The sequence below is a fragment of the Drosophila montana genome, unplaced genomic scaffold (genome assembly GCF_035044405.1).
Source record: "Drosophila montana isolate Dmon_TW-CO22-7 unplaced genomic scaffold, ASM3504440v1 contig_1624_1, whole genome shotgun sequence".
NCBI classification, from domain to species: domain Eukaryota; kingdom Metazoa; phylum Arthropoda; class Insecta; order Diptera; family Drosophilidae; genus Drosophila; species Drosophila montana.
In genome coordinates, this window is record NW_026996559.1 from 1,766,989 (window position 1) to 1,780,119 (window position 13,131).

The following is a 13,131-nucleotide window of genomic DNA, read 5'->3' on the forward strand; positions in this document are numbered from 1 at the left end:
TTCCCAGCTCAAAGGAATAAAGTTGAATGAAATAATTGAATTATCCTTTGAATAAACTTGTCCAATCATCCAAGCATTTAACTCGCCTGACATTGAACTGCCACATGGTAAAGTTGCCATTAAGAAGCTCTAGTTGGAAGTGCCATGACTAAGAAATACCCTGTACACAGCAACAAGATTGTTTGATCTTTATTTTCCAATATTCTTAATCTGTTTAATATGGCATACGGTCCACCCAATTTGTTTCTAGCTTCTAGACAGACGGCTAAAGATCGACTCGAATTATAATCAATTTTCAATACGTTTACCACTTAACTTGTTGCTTTCATTATTAGATTAAAATCTGCATTGTAGAATGGATTCTGGTATTTAACATTAGTTAACAGCAAAGTCTGCTGATGATAGAACCGGCGAGTTCTAACATATCTTAAAATACAAAAAAGCAAGATGCAGAGTTAAGCACACAAGATTAGCCGTTGGTTTTGCTATCTTGGTCGCGTTTTCGTTGCTTATAATTCTAAAGTGGTTATAGCTTCGTACTGGGGTGAAGGCTTTGCAAATCTAGATGCGATAACAAACTTTGCTGATGATATACATATATAGTAGAACCTGAGGGTTCTTGAAACAGCAATACAGACTATTTGCTCACCCTTGATGTGTTGTTGCTGGTCGTTGTGACCAACATTGACCTCAAACTGATCAGCTTATACATTAACCGTTAAATCAGATTTTCAAAAGTATAAAGTGACTGCCCAAGGTGCCAGTGTACTTGTAAAAGTAAAAGTTTCAAATTAACCTATTATCAAAATATTTAAAGATCTGAGCATTTACCTAAACGAACAAACTATTATACATATATCCTTGCTATGGCAATGCATACAACTAATCTAACAGATGAGATACCACTAAAATGTCAACTTTATTTATAATTCCAGATCCTATGAAAACTGCATAAGGATTAAGACGTACGAGAAATCACTCTAAAGGAATATTGCTCTATAAATATTATGAATAATTGTAAATTATTTGAACAATAAATTTATGATATAGAAGGTGTCTGTGCATGGTGAACGCAAAACTCTAAAATAAATCGAGATATACTCAAAAACAGATACAGGATAACGATATTTATCGATATATCGATCTCAATCAAAAAGAAGCTTTTACAACCTGCGAGATGGAAGCATTCATACAGATAGACAAATGGAAGAAAGTACTCAGTTTTCAGTTGTGATCAAGATGGGGCTCTAGATGAATCACAATTTATATCAGATAAATGAAAACCTTTTGCTAAACATAATTACCCACTATTTAAATATTTAATTATTGCATAGGTGAGAGGTTTCGAAAAGTATGTTATTGTATCGGTTTGAATCCGAAATTCCAATTTATTTTTAACCATCACCCACATCTTAAACCAAATAAATTGTACCAACAGCTAAAAATCGAACTTTATATATATATAAAAATATGTATGTTTTTTTCTAATCTAGCCCGCAGCTTCTATATAAACATCTACGACTTGCAATATTTTTAGTAGAACGGGTAAATATAATTTGAAAACTGAGTTGTTTGATTACAATTTGAATATAAATGAGAAACCGAAGCATGGACCTGGGTTCATGGATGTGAAAAACCAGGCAGGGAATTGTTTCGAGCCCCAAGCCGAGCCAGCGGCAATTTGTCGTGGGGTTTGCAGCTAGGGCCCTATATGCTTGCTGCAAGTCGAATATATGGACATACATATATAACCAAAGGTTCCTTGAGCGGAATGGCTACATTAATACATAATTCAAATGGGGGGGGGCCTGCACTTCCGGCTTTGGGCCCCGTTAATGTCAACGTCTGCGTCGCCGGGCTCGACTGCGAGTCCGGATACAGGCCTGGGCTCGAGTCCAGAAACTGGGCATGGCCTGGACATTTTATAAATAGTTAAGCGCAGGAGAGTTGCGCGCGCGAACCTGGAGCAAAAGTCTGCAGCTGGAACTGGACGACGGCAATAGCAAGTCCCCAGGATATTGCAGCCAACCGAAGGAGGCCAAAAGTCGTGTGAGCGATGGCAGCGCTGTCGACGCAGGGGCTTGCGTCATGTCTGATGGGGCGGCGCGACGTTGACAATTTGCTGCCTTCATTGCACAATTTAACAGTTATTGTTGTTGCTATTGCACCCTCTCTCTCTCTCTATATATATCTCTCTCTTTCGCTCACACCCTCTAATGGCTGGCTTTCTCGCTTATTGGTTTGGTGCGCTCTCCGAGCATGTTATGGCAACAAATTGTTGCACAGTCAGCTTCGGAGTTGACGCCAACGCAAACGCAATCGCTGACGCTGGCGTTTCGCTGTTTTCATTCACATTTAACGGCGTGGCAAATTCGTTTTCTCTCTATCTCTCCCTCAGCCTCTGTCGCTTTTACGCTGCCACGCATGTTCCTGTCTATCGCTCTCTTTCTCTCTCTCTCTCTATATACTCTTCTCTGTGTTGGCTACGCACGTTGCACGTTGTTGTTATTGTTGGCGTTTCTGTTGTGTGCTTGTTGTCGACTTCTTTAATTTGTTTTCCGGTTTTTATATTTTTCTTCAACTTTTTACTCTCTACTTGCTTCCACATGTCATTAAAGTTTAAGAGACGCTGGGACATAAAACTGTATTGGTCTTCCCACTCACTTTGCTTGGCTTTTGCCTCTCGTCCTGCCGGCCGCCATGACTTGCACTCTGCGCACCTGCGCTGTGTTTTTGCGACGCATTTTCTTGGCTGCTGCTTCACATTGTCTTTCGTCATTCTCTCTCAATTTCTTTGCTCGCTCTCTGTATTGAACGTTTGTTTTTGTTTTCGCACCATGCTCCTTACTCACCCGGTTTTCTGCAGGCTCTCGCTCTCGCTCCCCAACCCCCACTCGCGCTCTCTGAGTACACAAACATATCAACAATGAACCATTTACGCTCTCACGCCTTTTTCGTCGCGCTCTGCTGTCTGTTTGTGTTTGGGTTTGTTGTTGTTTGCCTCGTAATAAACTCCAATTAGAGCACGCGCTCCCGTTGGACTTCCTAGCCGTGCTCTCCACCGTTGCATCGGCGACGGCTGCTGCTGCGACAGCTGCTGCGGCTTCTTCTTCTTCTGCTCTCAGATCTCTGCTGGCAGAGACACAGCTTATAAGCTAGCTTTTTACCAATTGAGCACTGCTTCCGCTTCTGTTTATGGCATCTGCACTTTGAACTTTTAGCATTGGCCGCAAACTTTTTGACTGTATATTATTTCCTCACATTTACGGCTTCTCCTTTTAGATACCCTGTACCCACTGAAAGTGGGTAAAAGGAGGTATATTGCAGTTGTCAAAATGCATAAAATAGCCAAAAGAAGACATCTGCGTACACCTTCAATCAAATGTATGGTTATAATCATTCCATCTTCAGCTCAATGCTAAATCGATATTTACCTATAATTTGAAATTCATTTAATCTGCATTACGCTTACTCGTAGCGCTCTGCGCTGATCACGAATATGGAATGAGTTATGCCTTCCTATGCCTGTTGCATATACCCTTTTACCCTAGGATATAAAAAACATTCAACATTTTTACAAACATAAAAAAATATATATTAAATCGAAAATTAATCAGTCATAACTAAAACATGAACTAAACAAATAAATTGACAATCAACAATCATCATTCAAGCTCGCAATCGAGGGGTGGAGGTGCTTATCGGTCGGTCACAATACTGGGTCCATCTGCTTCTTACGGCATCAAGTAATCCTTCTGACAACAGACGCGATCAGCTCCTTGCAGAGCTGTCCTTGTTGTGGACATCCGTCACAGGGTCCATGTGTCGTAGTTGTTCTTGGTGTTGTTGGACATGGTCTTGTTGTTGTTCTCTTTCTCGTTGTCGTTGTTGGTGTAGTATTTGTTCTTGTTCTGGTTGTTGTTGTTGGGCATGGTGTCGTTGTTGTTGTTGGTGCTGTTGTTGGGCATGGTGTCGTTGTCGTTGTTGTTGTTGTTGCTGTCGGGCATGGTGTCGTAGTTTTTGTCGTGGTTGGGCATGGTGTCGTTGTTATTGTTTGCCTTGGAGTTGTTGTTGATTGACATGGTGTTGTTGTTCTCACTGTTGTTCGCTTTGTTGTAGCGGGTGGTTTTGATGCTGGTGGGCACTTGGTGGTTGTTTTAATATTCGAGCATTTTGTTGGGAGCCTTGTGAAGTGTGGGCCTTTGGGGGTGGCTATTCTAGTGGGCGTACGTTCCGTTGTTGCTTTTTTGTTGGCCGCACACTGATCGACCAGGTTTAAGAGCAGAAAGCTCGCTAAATTTATAAAATATGATCTAGTATGTGACTGACAAACCCAAAGTTCTCAATAGCAAACAGATTAGAATGGCAATGGTCAGCTTCATGATAATGCTCCCGTTAAGAACAATGCTTGGATCCCTTCACTCTTTAGAAGTGTTGAGAACTGATTATTTTAACGGCCCATCTCTCCCGTTTTATAGGGCAAGTCGTGTTATTGTCGTCGCAAGCGCAGCATAACTTTGGAATCGAGCAATTGCCTAAACAATGCATCAATAAAAATAAATGCAACTTATTTGTTGACATATGTATGTTAATAGTTGCTTAATCAGGTTTTTTACCGATATTCCAGCTTGCCGTTCAATAAATATGCAAATTATCGATCGTGTCCAAGTTCAAGGCTACAGTTAGTATTGATTATCTCATGTGCCACAAGTAACTAGATCATTGACAGCTATAAAACATAATTTTAAAATGTCAACATATGTTAAATAAACTCAGTTTGCTAAGCAGCGTGGCTCGTTGTTCAACTAAACGTGAACGTGGGAGAATCAAGAAACGCAGCTGTTCATTTTCGCTTTCCTTAAAAATAAAAAAACTGTCTGAGGTAGATCAGAACAAATGCAATTATAACTTGATGCTCAACCTTTTGAATTTATCTAACCATTTCATTTGGGAGAGATCAAATTCAGCCCGCAACTAGTCAGGAGTGCCCGACTAGGAGATACCCTGAACCCAGCAAACATTCTAGCTTCCTTCCATACATACAAACATAAAAGCACACATACACGCAGAGCCTGTGCTTCATAACTTTGCTACACAACACGGAAAATGTATTCCTGAAGAGAATCGGTGCTTACAGTCCGATCCTTATGAAATTTTCAGGGCACAAATAAATACCAAGACAGTAGCTTTAACGAAGAATTTTTTCAATTTGGTAGAGAATGGAAATAAGCTAAAAGTGAGCTATTTTTCGTCTGCATATACCAAACGAGCAGGTTAACGAGCCTACCTTAAGCCTACCAAATGACCATTTTTTCGGCCCTGGTGTATACTTTTGCAGAGAACATTATTATCCATTATTTAATCTCCAAGATATGCTCAAAAGCCTGGCTCAAGAAAACGGAACGATAACTCAAAAATTAATTTATCGATCGAAGAGTCCATTTACATGGATATTCGGACTAACGTGCATCGATTTTTTTTTTTTATTGGCGATTACTGTAAATCGATTAGTAATCGATAACATATTCACAGTACGCTTTGTGGATGTTGTAATCTTAGAAATTTGCTAAGGAATTTCATTGTCTAAGCCTTAGCTTAAAACTGGATTCCCTTTAATCCGATTTTCTTATCATCTCAGCTACAAGTCGTGACAGATACAACGCTTCAACTTAATGCAACAAAATATATTTAAAAATATATAAAAAAAAAAGTAACAATCATAAAATTTATAATCAACGAATACGAATGGCAATCCGTAGATATCATTCAAATTGTAGTCAACGGGTGGCGGTACTTATCGGTCTCAAAACTGGGTCCATCTGCTTCTTACCGCAACAACCAAACATTTTGACCACAGACGCACCTCCTAATCTTTCGTTCAATCGCGTCCAATTGAGCGATCAGCTCCATGCAGAGCTGTCCTCGTCGTGGACATCCCACACAAGGCTTACCGCCAGGTCCGCATGGCTTCCATGGACACCAAGGCTTCTCGGTTGTTGGCTTAGGTGGTGCCCTTGTTGTTGTTGTTGTTGTTCGAGTCGTGGTTGTTGGTGTCGTAGTTGTTCGTGTTGTTGTTGTTCGCGTCGTGGTTGTTGGTGTTGTGGTTGTTCTTTTCGTGGTTGGACGTGTTGTTGTTGTCGGGCAGGGTGTCGTTGTCGGTGTAGTAGTCGTTCGTGTTGTGGTTGTTCGGGTTGTTGTTGTCGTCGTTGGGCATGGTGTCGTTGTTGTTGTCGTTCTCGTTGTCGTTGTTGGTGTTGTCGTCGTTCTCGTTGTTGTTGTTGGTGTTGTCGTCGTTCTCGTTGTTGTTGTTGGTGTTGTTGTTGGGCATGGTGTTGTTGTCGTTGTTGTTGGGCATGGAGTTGTTGTCGTTGTTGTTGTTGTTGTTGGGCATGGCGTCGTTGTTGTTGTTGTGGTTGTTGTTGGGCATGGCGTCGTTGTTGTTTCGCAAGGTTCTGGTGTTGGTTCTGGTGTTGTTTCTTCACAGCCGCAATTAGCTAAACAGAGATCGGCACTGCTTAAGAGCGCGATGCTCGCTGAAATTATGAATTATGCTGCTAAGCGATTCTCAAGACCTTTTGCAATACGATTTTACCAATAAGACAGGCAACAGCTAGTTTCATTTCGATGTATTCTCTGAGAGCCCTGTTCGATCCCTTCACTCCTAGAAGTGAAAGTGGAAACTGATAATTTAACAGACCAACCTACGCCTTATATAGGGCTCATCGTTCTACTGTCGCTGTACACGTGCCATTCATTTTGGAATCGAACAATTGCGCAAATAAATGCAACTAAATTTTTAAGCAAATAATTGTTTAATCAGGTTTTTGGCAGGTTGCATGTTAAATATAGACAGAAAAATGTAAAAATTGTGGAATATTCGATGGATACGGTTACAAGATGTTAATATTTTTGTGATACGAATATCATTTGATTATTCGTAATGGAATGGGAAAGGCTTAGAAGTTATTTCGTTCAAAGTATTTCCTTTGCTATGACCTGAACCCATTGAAAATGGTTAAAAAGGGAATTCAAGTGCTCCGCAAATGTATGTGCAGGCCAAAGGAAGCATCTTGGACGCCATGAAGTCTATAAATCAATCTTGCCATGTCCGTCTATCTGCCCGTCTGTCCGTCCGTATATATAAACGCATCCAACTCCGGCAATAAAGAAGCTAGGGAATTGAATTTGTGTACGTAAGTCAGCGATAACTTGTACCGCTTCAATGTAATCGATTAGAATCGCAATTTAAAACCTGTTTTATGAGCAAATCTCTAATCTTTTAAGAACTGGAGACAACAAATTTGGCAATATATATAGCCTCTCGAATAGTATACACAGATCCAGAGTATTTCACTTTTTGGATACCTAAGTAAGCGAGGCAAGCTATCGATGAATTGATAAAAAATTGATCTACTTTAGCAATAGAAGGAGCTACATTTCAAATTTCAAGTCTCTAGCTATTTTGAGATCTAGTCTCTGAGATCGACTCAATCAGCCATTCTCTCTCTCTCTCTCTCTTACTCTTGACTAATGCAATCCTGTTTATTTTACAATGTGGCTCTCAGCCCTTTCTTAAATTACTTTTGACCAAAAATATATGGTTACTTTAAAATACTATACATATATATATTTATATATATATATATATATTCCCAGCTTATATATATATATTTTTTTTATACCCTGAACCCATTAAAAATGGGTAAAAAGGGTATAATGTTTTTGTGGAAATGTATGTAACAGGCAGAAGGAAGCATTTCCGACCCCATAAATTATATATATTCTTGATCAGCATCAATAGCCGATTCGATCTAGCCATGTCCGTCTGTCTGTCCGACCGTCCGTATGTATGATCGCAAGGATCTCAGAACCTATTAGAGCTAGAGAAATTTTAGCTGTAGGTACCCGCGCAGATCGAGTTTGTTTCCGATATTCGATAACTTGTCCCGTTTCCAAGTAATCGATAAAAATCAATATCGAAATCCTATTTTTCGAGCAATTTCGGCAAATAATATGAGGTAGAGTCACCAAACTTGACATGTAGCTTCTAGAATAGTATATTTTTCTCAAGTATCTTTCATTTTATACCTATCGCCACCTCCCCGCTACCACCACAAAGCTATAAATCAAGTTAATTATCCATCTTGCATTGCCCATCAATTTAAGCCACAATTTATATGCAATTGACTTTTTGAGAATACACAAATATTCTATATTATATTCTACAATAAGATGTACTGTCGAAAATTTCATTAAGATCGGCTAAGAAACACAAAAGTTAGCAGCAGCTAGAGCAAATTCCAAGAATTTTTATATACATGTACAGTCACACAACCATGCACGTCTGCTTTGAATTCTATCAACAGCATTGCAATTGCGATTGTATTGTTTGAGGTGCTGCAATTTTAATTGGTTGTTTTCTCATTAAAACTTAATTATTCGTGTGGCTCTTGAGTAGAGGCGGCGGCAAGTGGTGGTAAGTTGCGAGTTCGAACCCTGCCAAGGGAACAATTTTTTTTTTTAATTTTTTTTTAATTACTACTTAAGCAAACGAGCGCGTAGCTCGAGCTGCATTTAGTGTTGGTAGAAGAGGGTTCAGGGTATCCCCTAGCCGGGAGGTCCCGACTAGAACCTCTTACTTGTTTTTTTTTTGTGGTTAGCTGTGATTCTGTAACACGGTTGTATCCAACTTTTTTGTTTACCATCCGATCGCAATCAAACTCATTTCAATAGATTATTATTAACGTTTATTGTACACTTGTTTCACTCTTTTCGCAAAATCCGCCATTTTTAATGAAAGTTTTTAATTTTCATCGATCGGCTTCAAAATTATATTCTTACTAGCGGGTCTTACCCGGCCTTGCCCAAAGAGTAATACACGTCTTAAATGATTTGTTATGCAGATACATGGAAACAAATTTGAGGGCGAAACGCCAATTTACCACTGTTGCGGGTGGAATTTTTTCAAATCGATGAAACACGGTTTCATTAAGTTTTTATGTAGAGCTTTGAAAATAAGTTTGAATCAAATCGGACACAACTTAAACTTCGCCCAACAAATCTTTGAATCGCATTTCTACCGAAGAAGTTTGGATTCTGCGAAAAGTGTGAAACACTTCTTAAATGATTTATCATATAGATCTTTGGAAATAAATTTGTGCGCAAAATGTCACCCACCAAATCTTTGACCCCCATTTTCACAAAGGAGGATTGCAGTTTTTCGAAAAGTGTGAAACACTGATCACCAATCAGTCGGTCAATAAGTCATTCAGTCAGTTAGGACATACAGTTTTATATATAGAGATTAAGGAATACGTATTTCAGCTATTTTCGTAAATCCACCACCAAGTTCGGAAAATCAGCGAAAAACTGTAGTATGCAACTGTTTTGTTTTTTTATCCCATCGACTCAAACTCAGTTTCCATAATCTATGTAAAATGCTACTTGAAACGTGATGTACCGATTGCGGGGAGCTACTCAGCCAGTACTTAATAAATGTACTTAAGTACTTAAATAAATAAAATGAAAATCCAACATTCAAAATCTACTAAATCGATTATTAAGCTAATCATTTGAATGCAGTCAATATTAATTTTATTTTATTTTTTTTAATAAAAAAAGGTTTTTAAATAACTAGTCAACGAATTTAGATGGCAGTCAACAGCCATCGTTCAAGATTGTAGACATCGAGAAGGTAGCTGATGGTCTGATTACCTGTTCCATTTTGTGCTCATAGCGACAACCAAGGATCTTGGGCACAGACACACCTCCTTATCTTCCGCTTAACCGATTCCAATTGGGCCAAGAGGTCCTTGCAGAGCGGTCCTTTCGGTGGACACGCGAAACAAGGCCTACCGCCAGGTCCACATGGCTTGCATGGGCACCCTGGCTTCCGAGTTGTTGTTGGTATCGTTTTAGGTGTTGTTGTTGGTATCGTTTTTGGTGTGGTTGTTGGTATCGTTTTGGGTGTTGTTGTTGGTATCGTTTTAGGTGTTGTTGTTGGTATCGTTTTAGGTGTGGTTGTTGGTATCGTTTTAGGTGTGGTTGTTGGTATCGTTTTTGGTGTGGTTGTTGGTATCGTTTTTGGTGTGGTTGTTGGTATCGTTTTAGGTGTTGTTGTTGGTATCGTTTTTGGTGTGGTTGTTGGTATCGTTTTAGGTGTGGTTGTTGGTATCGTTTTTGGTGTGGTTGTTGGTATCGTTTTGGGTGTTGTTGTTGGTATCGTTTTAGGTGTTGTTGTTGGTATCGTTTTAGGTGTGGTTGTTGGTATCGTTTTAGGTGTGGTTGTTGGTATCGTTTTTGGTGTGGTTGTTGGTATCGTTTTTGGTGTGGTTGTTGGTATCGTTTTAGGTGTGGTTGTTGGTATCGTTTTTGGTGTGGTTGTTGGTATCGTTTTAGGTGTGGTTGTTGGTATCGTTTTTGGTGTTGTCGGTTCCGTTGTCTTTCGTGTTGTTGTTGGCTTTGTCCTTCGTGTTGTTGTTGTCTTTGTCCTTCGTGTTGTTGTTGGCTTTGTCCTTCGTGTTGTTGTTGGCTTTGTCCTTCGTGTTGTCGTTGTCTTTGTCTTTCGTGTTGTTGTTGTCTTTGTCCTTCGTGTTGTTGTTGGCTTTGTCCTTCGTGATGTTGTTGGCTTTGTCCTTCGTGTTGTCGTTGGCTTTGTCCTTCGTGTTGTTGTTGTCTTTGTCCTTCGTGTTGTTGTTGGCTTTGTCCTTCGTGTTGTTGTTGTCTTTGTCCTTCGTGTTGTTGTTGGCTTTGTCCTTCGTGTTTTCGTTGGCTTTGTCCTTCGTGTTGTCGTTGTCTTTGTCCTTCGTGTTGTCGTTGGCTTGGTTGGCTTGGTTGGCTTAATTGTTTTTGTTGAGCAACGTGGAGTTGTTACTGGAGGACAAGCGGGTGTCGTTTCAGGTGTGCATGCCTCTGTTGTAGTTGTTACTGGACTTGGTTTCGTTTCTGAGCACTCGCATTCAGCTGAACAGAGCTTTGAACTGTTTAAAAGCACGATGCTAGCTAGAGAAAGTATGTATAATTTTCGTTTGTAATCGGTTAGCCCTCATACAATTCGATATTACCAATAAGACAGCCAATAACTAGCTTCATGGCGAAGTATTCAGCAGAAACCCTGTTTGATCCCTTTACTCCTAGAAGTGAAAGTGCAAACTGACAACTTATTGGGCCAACTTACCCGTTATATAGAGCTCACCAGGCTACTCACGTTGTACACGCGCAATTAATTTTAGAATTTAACAATTGCGCAAATAATTCATTTATAAATAAATGCAACTACATTTTTAAGCAAATACCGTTGAACCTCGATTAATCGCAATGGTCGGGAACGAGCTCGGATACTCGAAAATCCCGGTTAAAAGAACTCGAATATAAATATTCAAAATTTTTAAAGTTTTCATTATATTTGACAAGAACATTCGAATATGCATCTATGAACGGTTATGAGAGATTCCTCTCATCAGCCATTTGGCATTCCGGATAATAGATGTGCCTGGATAATAGAGATGCGGATAATCGAGATGGAATTGTAGTTGTTTGAACAAACTTTAGGCAGGGTAAATGTTAAATATAGCCCATATTTGCTCAGTGTCCTTTACTATGTACATATGTATATACACATGTATGTCAAAGTGGATCAGCGAAAGTTTATTATTAGTTTAAACTATGATTTTTAGTAATCTCTTATCAACGCAAGGCAAATGAAAAAGAATTCGCATGACTAACAGGACTTGAGAACTTACATATATGCAGGTGCATGTGTACATGTAGTATATGTATTGACATGTATCCCTGTAGGGAATAAATCAAGTATGTGTTCTCGATAGGGCTCCCAGAATGTGAGGAGCTATCAGATCATATTTGAGCCTGTTTTCGTTGTGTTCTATTGAGGTTGGCTTTAGTGTGTTTTCCTGTTTTGCTGTGCACTTCACAACTTCTTTCGCCAGTTGGACGTACATACATACATACATATGTACATGCTTACATCTTTACCAATGTATGTACATATAGTATGTGCATGTACAAATTTATGTACAAACATCTCGCGCAAAGAGCATATAGGAATGTTAAACAACAATAGCCAAATAACTACGCATTTCAAATTGTACATTTTGACCCATATGATGCACACACGCACACACACACACACGCACACATATGGGTGAACGCGCGACAGAGCATAACAAAAAAAAAATCGGTAAGATGTTTAGAAGAAGCGCAACAAAGAGGCGAAGACGAGACCCAAAAAAGTACAATGAACCTTCTTAAAACTTCGCTGCGCTGAAGCTGCCCCTTCATATACATACATATGTAGTATGTACATCGATAAATACATAAATGTTTACGCATATATGTATGTATGAATGTACAAGTATATAAAGGGAAACGCACAACAAAGTAAAATGCAAGAGGAATTGTAAAAACAAACAATTTGCTGTTGCTGCTGCTGTTGTTGTTGGGGCTGCAAGTTTGCGGCCGCTGCCGCTGTCGCAGCCGCTGCAACTATTACTTGCGACGGTGGCAGCGCTGCCGCTACGACGAGCCCATGCATATCAAAACAAGTTCCGTTCCACACAAATGCCAGCACGTTTCGAAATTGCCGACGACGACGCATCACAACAATAACAAAAGCCCGGCCAACAAAACATTTTGGAAAACGAAACAGTGCATAAAAAGCGGCTGCAGCACACCAGCAACAGCAACATCAGCAACAATAACTTACAACTGTTGACGCTCCGAACGCAGCAATAATGCTGCATAAAGAAGCTGCTGCTGCAGCCGCTGCCGCTGCCGCTATCGCAGTTACAGTCAGCTTTGAAGACGTTGCGACTCAGCATAAGCGCAGGGCAATCGCAGCATCTTAGGGTGGTCCCAACACCATTTTGAGGCCTATCAAGAAAGAGCTTCTTGTAAATATATTTATGATACGAACTTATTAGAATAAAAGGAGTTTTTTAATATAAAAAAATAAAATCAACGCGCGTAACTTTGCTTGTATATTTGTATGCAATGTTGTAAAGTATCTGCCGAAAAATGTAGTCTAAAACAAAAGATACAACTGTCAGGCATGAAACGTAAGTCTTTTACAAGTGTCGTAATTGTAACCCAATTCCCAATTAGCAATAGCAACGA